The sequence below is a fragment of the Lolium rigidum genome, chromosome 1, assembly GCF_022539505.1.
Source record: "Lolium rigidum isolate FL_2022 chromosome 1, APGP_CSIRO_Lrig_0.1, whole genome shotgun sequence".
In the NCBI taxonomy this organism is placed as follows: domain Eukaryota; kingdom Viridiplantae; phylum Streptophyta; class Magnoliopsida; order Poales; family Poaceae; genus Lolium; species Lolium rigidum.
The window spans coordinates 142060876-142071480 of NC_061508.1; the positions used below are offsets into that span (position 1 = coordinate 142060876).

General features: G+C 43.2%; 1 long non-coding RNA gene across 3 annotated transcripts; it reads left to right on the forward strand.

Moving 5' to 3' along the window:
- The first annotated feature begins 2425 nt into the window (after positions 1-2425).
- On the forward strand, positions 2426-4880 carry LOC124682484. 3 transcript variants are annotated; one of them, XR_006996300.1, is made up of 4 exons: positions 2426-2496; positions 3244-3585; positions 3677-4213; positions 4327-4880. It is a non-coding gene; the product is annotated as an uncharacterized LOC124682484 (long non-coding RNA). The 3 variants fall into 3 exon arrangements; XR_006996302.1 differs by having other exon boundaries at positions 3244-3310; positions 3518-3585; positions 3677-4880; XR_006996301.1 differs by having other exon boundaries at positions 3677-4880.
- Positions 4881-10605: the final 5725 nt, after the last annotated feature.

Sequence of the window (10605 nt, forward strand, 5' to 3'; positions counted from 1 at the left end):
ATAACTTAATGACGTGATCTTATGCTACACTTAATTGGGTGTGTCCATTACATCATTCACATAATGACATAACCTTGTTATTAATAACATCCAATGTTCATGATCATGAAACTATGATCATCTATTAATCAACAAGCTAGTTATACAAGAGGCTTACTAGGGACTCCTTGTTGTTCACATAACACGCATGTATCAATGTTTCAGTTAATACAATTATAGCATGGTATGTAAACATTATCATAAGCACAAAGATATGTTATAATAACCATTTTATTATTGCCTCTTGGGCATATCTCCAACAGCCTGCTGGGTAGATGCAGTAAACGGAGCTGGTATAGGAACCGGTGCTGATGCAGGAGAGTGGGAAGCCGGTGCCGGTGCTGGTGTGGGTGCCCTTTGTGACATCCGCTCCTGTTCCATCAGGGGATCTGTAACTTTGATCATGTTAAACCCAGCAAGATAGAAACAGACGGAATGGTTTAGAACAACTCGCTCGTAATGCGGTAATCAAAGGATATGAGTACAAAAAAGTTACATAATATATATTTCGAAGTGTCTCCAACTCCGTAAGCGATTACGTATATCTGCCCGTTTGAGTTTCGATCCTCGGCTCGTCGCCCTTCTTCGGACCGTAGTCAAAAGCAAACTTTCTCCAATCATGTCCATACAAATATGTGATGGCCTCGCGTCTTGTAGACATACACCTCATAGACCGTGTAGGTGTTCATCAATTTGCCATTGCCATGCATAGTGAAAGACCCTTCATGCGGACACATCTGGTTAATCATTGGACGAAGTTCACAAGGTACAGTTTGCAGGTGAAAATTGATACTAATGTAAGAAGCAGGAAGACTAAAAACAAGACTTTACTATATGCCAATTCATGCTAAATCACTGATAATTCATACCTGTAACTCTGTGAAGGAGTTATTAGAAAGGTAGATAGAGCCATAGGAGGTGTTATATGCGGGGTATGTACATGGGCCCGCCATATTCCCGCAAGCTCGGCATCGGGATGGTGAAGGAAACATGGGAGGTACTACTGGTGCGTAGCGCTGAATGTAAGTGGAAGAATTAGGTTGTGTAAAGTGCATAGTTCAGAGCAATGAAACTGTTGACAAGCGAGTGCATAACACTATGTTACAAACTGAACAGTCAAAATTTAGTGTATGATGAATATAAGCATGCTAATTTGGCGTTTCCGAATTCCAAAAAGCATTAGACAGAGCCGGTGATAATATCAGACATAAATCATGGCATGTATATGTGGCTTAAGAAAATATACCCGAACCCTTGGATGGTTACGGCCCGGCTGGTCCTTGGACTTGAGCTTATATAAGCATCCAGAAGGTGGGGCTGACGAGTAACTTGGTGGCAGCCTCTGCAGATGCCTCATCGGCGGCGGTTGCAATCCTTTTGACCAATGAAGGCTTAGCGAGTTTCAGTCTGCATATGAAAATTGCAGAGCAACGGACATCAGCAGTGATATATAAAATGAATCTATGAGACAACGATGCATATAGTGCTGGATGTAAGTGGAAGAATAGGGTTGTGTGTGTTTCGAACTATTGGTAAGCATTAGACAAAGCCGGCAATAAACAGACAAATCAAATCATGTATGAGGATTAAGAAAATATACATGCTTACTGAAAAGGATACCACCCAGCTGGCCCGTGGCCTTGTGCTTGAGGAGGTTTTCAGAAAATGGTAGCGGCACCATCGTCTTCACAACAGCCTCATCAGGATCATTTTTTTCCATTTGAGTAGAGGCTTCATCCTGCATATGAATAGCAACAGAACTCATCATTGATATTTAATAAATCTATGAGATAGACTGATGCAAATAGTGCGGGATGTAAGTGGAAGAATAGGGTTGTGCATAGACAACAGTTGACAGCAATGCAAATCTCTACTCTCTACTACTTAAAAAGACTAAACTTAATCCCTATTCTCCCCAGCCCTTTCGTACGTCAAGCCGTTTGGTCGTCACGCGGTACGTGGGTTTCGTCCACCCCGTCGCTGCACATTTTGCACTTCAGCCCCTAATGAGTAATGACTTGAAAAATCGTCCAGCACTTCAACCTCCCTTCATTTTCCCAACCCCAGGGCGCAACCCTCCCTCCTCCCTCGCGCGTCCTGCGCCGCCGCCGCTTGGAGTCTTGGAGAGTGGAGCCCCTCCTCTCCAGCCCTCGATGGCGACCTCTCCTGCGCCAACCTCCTCCCGTCGTTCCCTGTCCTTGGGAACGCGATGCCGCCTCCGCGACGTGACGCTGCCGCCGCCCCGGAGCCCCATGCTTTCCAAGATCTGCCTCTTGTTGGTGGCCGCCAGCAGCCTCTTCAGGGAGCCCCACGACTCGGCGTCGTCCCTCGGGACACCCCATGGCGACGACGGTCGGCCGGCCACGGTGGCGGACGGGAGCCACAGGGACGACGCTCTTCCCGGCGCTGTGCTCTGCTCCCACCAGCCACTCACCTTCCTCGGCCTGCGCCGCACCGGTAAATCACCATCATGTCACATGCTTCCCTTTCCCCTACCTTACTGAGTAATTGAATCGGTTTTATGAATCCCTGCAAAAAATATGAATCCCTGCAAAAAAAAGAGAAACATAATCTTATGAAGACAATCCTGAACATATGCTGTAGTTCGTGCTGTACTTCTTTTAAGACAATCAGAGAATTGAACAATGTGGTCAAGTTTTCGGTGGCTTTGGTAGTCATGTAGTCAATTAAAATATAGTCATTTTTGGCTACTTCCGATTACAAACTAAATGCAAGAAAAATGCTTCACGCACCTTCTTCCTATAATTATGGATGTGTCATGCGCAATCAAAATGAAGTTGAATCAACATTGCCATCTATTCTTTCGATGCCAATTTAATTTGCCATGGCCTGCTGGACATATATATATATATCATGCAGCATATATATGGATGCCACAATGATTACATTTTTTTAATGAAGTGAGTGTTGCCTAATACTGGAGTTGACGTTTATTATGATGCAGTTGTTGGCTTAGCAGATGCAACTACTCTCTTCTGTGTCGTAATACTTATGTCTCCTCTTTAACATAAACATGCTACTATTAAAATTATAGACTGGCGTGAAGTACTGATATGTTAAATCTTTGTTATGTATTTGTTAAAATTAGATGACTCATCTCCTATGTTTTCTGAAGAGAGTCATCCAAGTGTATATATGGCTGAAGTATTAAATATTATCTTTTTTTCCTTTTTACAATTCCAGGCACTTGAGGTAACCATTCATAGGCTGGTCAAATCATGTCAAGTTCATTTGTCTGCAGACTTTTCAGGTTATATTGTTGCTCAACCATTTATAGAGTTAGTGTCTCTTGGAAGTATCTCTTTCTTGCATACGGTTGACACTACTATCATTAGCAAATAACATTAGGCATTGCCATGTGGCATAGAAAAATGAAACAACTGAGGTTAATCTTCTTTCTGTTCCAGATACATCCAATCAAAACCTTCAGGTTTTCAGCTTTCTTTTTTATTTTTAGATCAAATGATGGAGAGGTCTCTTGGGTTGCTCATGCAAATATTTGTGAAGCTGTTCCTCACCATGGAGGTGGGAAATTCTGTATTTCCTTACTTTTCTTTTCAAGATTCATGGTGTGTGGATGTGTGGTTGATTGGTATGACATCTGTACATGGAGCAGGTTGACGTGATCATACTTTGCTTCATCTTCAGAGAAGGCCATGAGGAGTCCAGTATGAGAAGTTGATGCTCATATTTCCACTATTTAGTTGTGCAGCTATATGAGTACTGGTACTAATAAAAAAAAAGCTAATTTTGTTTCTTCTATGGGTGATACAGTCAGGAGATTGTATGACATTGCAAATGTGTTGTCTTCACTGAAGCTCATTCACAAGGTAGGCTACAATAAAATTACTGACAAGCCGGCTGCACTTGAGTGTTAAGCGATGTTTCTGAATCTGTTCTTGAATCTTGTCAGTCCGATAGGTACCGAGCGGCTCGATAATATTATGTCATATTAAGCGTTGAACAGCTATATGCATCTTTTTTTTTCTTATTGCTCGCTTCTAGAGGTTGCAAGTACTAACATTATATGTGTTCCATGAAAAATAGTGTTCCATGCATATGTGTGATTTTGAAATACTAGCTGTAGGATGCATCTATTTTCGATAACTTCACTGCAGGAGTCTCCTACTGCTTAATGGATTGAAGAAAATAGGTAGTTACAACATTTAGATAGCTGCAATCTTGGGCATTTTAGTTTCGTATTCTTATCAGTTTATTTTGTCAGCGTGTCTTCACATCGGCATCTGATTCAGTTCCTGCGAACAGGGGAAGAAGATGCTAGAAGCTTTGGCGCCGGGAACTCTTCCACGACTGCATGTTATATTGACAGCAATAGCTGCTTGATGCGTCTGCTTGAGCGATTTAGCATGGCGTGGAGAAAACAAGATGGAAAGGATTAATGATTGTGTCCATGAGTGTGCTTTGTTGCTGGTTGGGGATATTCTTTGGAGAGGAGACTCATCAGCTCCTGTATTGTTGATATGATAGGTATTTCCATCTTTTGCTGATACACATCTATGTTATGGGTGCCTGGTTAGTTATTTTTTCTCCCTTCAATGTTGGTATAATGAGGACATGCAAAATATGGGTTTAATTTCTGAGATGAAAATTTGGTGTGGATGGCCATGTCTTTTTTTTTTTGCGGGTAGTGTGGATGGTGTCTACCTCCCTTTCAGAACCCCCTCGCGGACATCCATGTCGCGAGAGTGTGTCAATGTGCGTGTAGTGCTGCGAATCGTGGAGGGACAGGTGCATGGGGATGACACGAGTCGGTGGGAATGGGAATTGGTATGTGAAGCGACTATCCTTGCTGCTTGGGGAGGGGGGATCGGAACGATGACGACCGCGTCGGGGAGGAGTCTGTGGAAACTTCTAGGATGTCAACTACTCCCTCCGGTCCTTTTTAATTGACTCAAATTTAGTACAAAGTTGTACTAAATCCGAGTCAATTAAAAGAGACCGGAGGGAGTATGTTCTTATTTAAATTTTGGGGTTCATCATTTTTCTTGGGAATTATTTGTATTTTTATTGATTTATTAATATTTGGTTATGCTTGAAGGGAAGAATCGTGGTATTTTTATGGATCGCGCAGCACAATGGCGGCACAATATGCATGGTGAAAGTGGTGAAGCTGATGGGCTGGTGAGGAAGGGGTGACAAATGCATCATTGTTATTGCTTTGCAGTTATCTGATTTTTCTGTGCGTGTATCAGTTATATAGTACAGATAAGTAACCCAGAATATGATCTTTCCCTCGGTTGGATGAGGGCATGTTCAATGGGAGGCGCTTCCTTAGGCGCTTGAGCATTAAAAAGTCCGGGAGTTAATCCTACCATCTGCCCAACAGATTAGAGCTCCAATGCATGCCTTAGTTTTAGGCGCTTATTCCTCAACGGACTTGCTCCGATTTTTGTGCCGTATAAGCCTAAAACTGGTGAAGCGCCCGGCGCAAGGTTTGGCATCGATGCCGGTAAATAAGCGTCTGTCAACCGGGATTATACAAGACAACTGCCGATCGGCCGGGGCTAAAATCCTAGCGCCCGTGAACAAGCATCTGCATTGTAGATGCCCTGATATAGTCATTTAAATATTAGAATCTTATTATATGTTCACATGTGAGATAAATAAAAAACATCTGAGATTTAAAGATTCTTCCTTCACATATTTTAAACATACCGGGCTAACTTTTTTAGGTCGCCCTTGCCCAGTCAAGGGCTGTGCCATCATATGGAAGTTTTCTAATAGAAAAGGAAGGTGATATATTACTTATACTAAGAAGGGGGAGAACACATATTGGGAGTCGTCATGCTAGGAGGCACTTCTGCGTTGTCCATAGTCCAACTATTTCTTGCTACTTATTTTATAGTTTGGTGGAAGTTGCTTAAAATATTGATGTTATCCCCTATTTTGTAATTGAGTTTGGGCATATTTAACGTACTCATGTCCTGTGTTGTCCAATTTTTGAGCATATTGTTGTATTTTTTTCAGTTAGTATGGCAATTTTAACTAAAATGTTCAGATATGATTTCTTAGTGTTTAGTACTTATGCTATTTTCACATTCTCAGGAGACACATTTCAATGGGCTATTTTTTAGTTTGTTAAACCTAAACTCCTTGCTGATGACTAAGAATGAATGGAAGACTCATCTTATGTAGAGTTGTATCGCTAGCCTTTTCCAGTGAGAGACATGTAATGGCTACTTACAAGAGGATAGAAACAATTTATAATAAATTGTTGTATGCATTGCAAAAAATTATAAATTGTCAATATAGTTACTATACAATACTTATAAAAAAAGCACAAAGTGTATAGAAATGAGAGACACTATACATTTTTTTATTGCCTTTTCCATTTTGTGTTATTGTCTAATATTGTTGCAATTTTAGGAGTCAATTTAGTAATCATAGTACTTTTATGGCGCAGCAAAATGAAACCACATTTTTTTTATGTTTTGTTTTCCCGTGGCAACGCACGGGCATTTTACTAGTGATTACAAAAGAAGCCAACGGAACTCAACAGTTTATATACTGGATGAGACAGACTGAAAAGTGAAAAATTAGTGCATGATGATTGTAAGCAAACGCAGTGTTTCTGAACTTTTGGTAAGCATTAGGCAAAGCCAACAGTAATTAAACAGATAATAATAAAATCATGTATGTGGATTAAGAAAATATACCAGATTCATTAAAAGGTCACCACCCAGCTGGCCCATGGCCTCGTGCTTGTAGAGTTTTTCGGATGATGGTGCCGGCACCATCGTCCTCACAGCAGCCTCATCATCCTCATTTTGCATCCACTTGAGTAAAGGCGCAGCAGTTTCAGCCTGCATAAGAATGGGAAGAGATCTCAGCAGTGATATTGAATGACTCTGAGACAGACTGATGCATATAGTGCTGGATGTAAGTGGAATGGTATGGCTGTGTATGGACAACCGTTCACAACAATGCAAGGGTGTGTTCGGTTCTGAAACAACATGGAATGGAATGGAATGGTTCCATTTCAGAGGAATGGAATGGTTACATTTTTGTTCGGTTGGGAAAAATGGAGAGCGAGAACAGGTCGAGGTTAAACTAATCATTTGTCTCAAAATTGTAATTAGCAATTGTAAATGACATTTTAATCTCAAAGTCGTAATTAACAGCGCCTAATGGTGCTCTTTTAATCTAAAAATCGTAATTAACATCGTTTTTTGTTGGGTTAGGGGAACTGGAGAGTAGATGAACATTACTGTATGATGATTGTAAGCAAACGAATTTGGTGTTTCTAAACTTTTGGCTTCGAGATCTTATGGGGTTCAACTCTAGCCTACCCCAACTTGTTTGGGACTGAAAGGCTTGGTTGTTGTTGTTGTTGTAAACTTTTGGCAAGCATTAGAAAAAACCGACAATAAACAGACAAAAATCAAGGCATGTTTTGTGGATTAAGAAAATATACCATATTCATTGAAAGATCACCACCCAGCTGGCGCGTGGCCTTGTGCTTGTAGAGGCATTTAGAAGATGGGGCGGTATCAACATACTGGCAGCCTGATCAGCCGTAGTTTTGATCTTCCTTTTGAGTAAAGGTCCTAAAGTTTCAGTCTGCATATGAATAGCAAAACAAAAGGCAGACCTCAGCAGTGATATTGAATTACTGTATGAGATAGACTGATGCATATAGTGGATGCTCTTAGCCTTTTGCATCATGAACACTAGCTATATGGACAGACAAAAAAAACTAGTTGACTCAGCTTTGTCTAGATACCTCCATCCCAAAGCTTAAGGCTTATTTATTTTTGAGAAATCAAAACAAGTAAAGTTTGACCAAAATTTTAGAACATTCTATCAACAAATATAATATTGTGTAGATACCGTAGGAAAATATATTTCACAACCTATTTAATGATATTAATTTTGTATTTTGCATGTTAATGATTTTTGGTAAAAGCTTAGTCAAACATGGTATAGTTTGACTTTCTAAAAATAATATAAGCCCTAAGCTTTGGGATGGAGGTAGTAGTATCTAGAGCTAAAACACATCTAGATACATCCGTATCTACGGATAGTTGAGTCAATTAATTTGGATCCGAGGGAGTATCGGATTCGGACTACATCATGGTAAGTTGGTTTAAAAAAATTACCCTCAGGCGGTCCCCGCCCAGCTCGGCGGTGGCATTTTGCTTCTTGTGCTTGCAGATCTGGCCATGCTCTGCGGCAGGTGGGGCGCTATCGTTCCCCATAGCCTCGGCACGGAACCTGGAGGTACCAACCTGATACAGAGAATATAGAGCATGGTGTCACAGAGGCTTTACGCACAAACAACTGAAGACATGTGCTACTTTAAGCATCTTCCAGAACGGGAACAGATTGAGGATGCAGATAGACAGAGTGGATAAGCAAACGGAGTACCCGCTTTGCGGTGGCCGGGGACGCAGCTCAGGCTCAGCCAACTGCCCACATGCGTGGTGGCCTTACGCTCCATTGCCCCCCCCCCCCCCCACCACCACCGAGGTCTTCCCTTTCATGTACAAGCTGACAAAAGATACATTGAGGATCAGCAGAGACTACAAGGGTTGCAAATGTAGACAAATAAAGGAAGAACACCCCAATCCAAGCAAAGGTAGCCCCCGCCCCCACCCCCATCCCCATCAATCACTCCCAGCGCGAGGGTGACCAGAAAGACACCCCTTCGCCCAGAATAGGAAATAGATGCGCAAGATATCGAGGTGAGGAAAAAGGAACCGATATCGAGAAAGGATAGAACATTACTAGTAGAGTACTACCTAATCCGCTTGGTCTAGATGCAGCTTGCCCCTCCAAGCTGCATGCCTAGACAGTGGAGGCGAAAGGAGGGGATCGAGCTAGCGGCTTGCATCCGTCGGCTGTCGGCACTCGATCGGGAGAGACAAGGGGGGCTACATAAAGGGGAGGGGTAACATATTTTATTACACAGTGAACTTACTTATGTGACTAGTCTTTACATGTCTCACTGAAACTGGGGCCCATAGTGTGGCACCCCAAATTCATTTGAACCTGCCCGGCGGGACGCATTGGCGCGTCAAGAAAACCCCCGAATTGTAGCGGGGAAATGAAACATTTCACAAAAATTCGAAATTCAAGCACACTGCCACGCGCCAAGCACGCGGGCTGTTCCTTCCTCTTCCTCGGTTCCTCCTCCCCTATACGAAAAAACCCCAAATCCCAAGCTCAAACAACAACAAAAAACCCCAAATCCCCTGTCCGCCATGCATGTCCTCGTTAACCCGCTGGAGATCGTTCCGGGACGAGGCGGACCCCCCGCCCTGAGATCCCGAGTTCGTCCATTCCGTCCACCTCGAGGCACTGCGTGCTGTCTCGCAGCGGCGGCTTGAGGGCGCTGCAGAGGAAGTTCCGCCGGAAAGTGCTCATGGCAACCGTGCAAGCTCACCGGCGTGCTGTATCCCGAGAAGAACTGGTCAAAGCTTTGCTATTCGCAAAAAAAAAGTGGGCCAAGATCTGGTCAAAGCTTCGTCGATGGCTTGCCGCGAGAGGCTTGGAGTCCAGAGTCAATAAACTAGCTGCTCGAGGACTTGGGCGGTTTACACCGATTCATATTAACTGACTCAAGTTTGTTAGTCTAGTTAACAAATGCATCTAGATACATCCATATCTAGACAAAATTGAGTCAATTAATATGAATCAGAGGGGAGTGCCTGAAAGTGTTTCATGCTACCAATTAATGCGCTGGCGGGACTGGCTGTAGAAGTAATTGTGCTACTACTCATACGATGAACTGATTGTGTGGGTGTCAAATTTTGCAACGCGATCATCCACCGAATGCTTAATTATAGTTCTAGCGCCAAAGGCGTACAAATCATAACAAAGATAGTACATACTACAGCACCAGAACATAAGAGTACGAATCATAAAGTAGCTCAACATTTTGCATCAGGGCTGGGTGGTCCTGAGACTACCGGGACGCCCCTGATGATCTCCGGGCGTGCATCCACTTCAACGCAAAACTGTGTACTCGGTCCACGGCCTCCTTCTGTAGGCTGGATAATCTCAGGTGCAGGACCTTCTTCTATGAAAGGCTCATCATCAGTACCATCCACAGTGTAGGGATTCGTTGCATAGAAAACAAAAATTTTCCTACCGCGAGAACGCAATCCAAGCCAAGATGCAATCTAGAAGACGGGAGCAACGAGGGGATGATCAAGACTCACCCTTGAAGATTTCCAAAGCCTACAAGAGTAGGCTCTTGTTGCTGCGGTAGACGATCACTTGCCGCTTGCAAAAGCGCGTAGAAGATCTTGATCACGGTGCCACAATCGGGCAGCACCTCCGTACTCGGTCACACATTCGGTGTTGATGAAGACGACGTCCTTCTCCCCGTTCCAGCGGGCAGCAGAAGTAGTAGATCCTCCTTGGAATCCCGGCAGCACGATGGCGTGGTGGAGGTGGTGGTGGAGATTGATGTCTACGGGTGCTTCTATTCTTGTAGACAGTGTTGGGCCTCCAAGAGCAGAGGTTTGTAGAACAGCAGCAAGTTTCCCTTAAGTGGATCACCCAAGGTTTATCGAACTC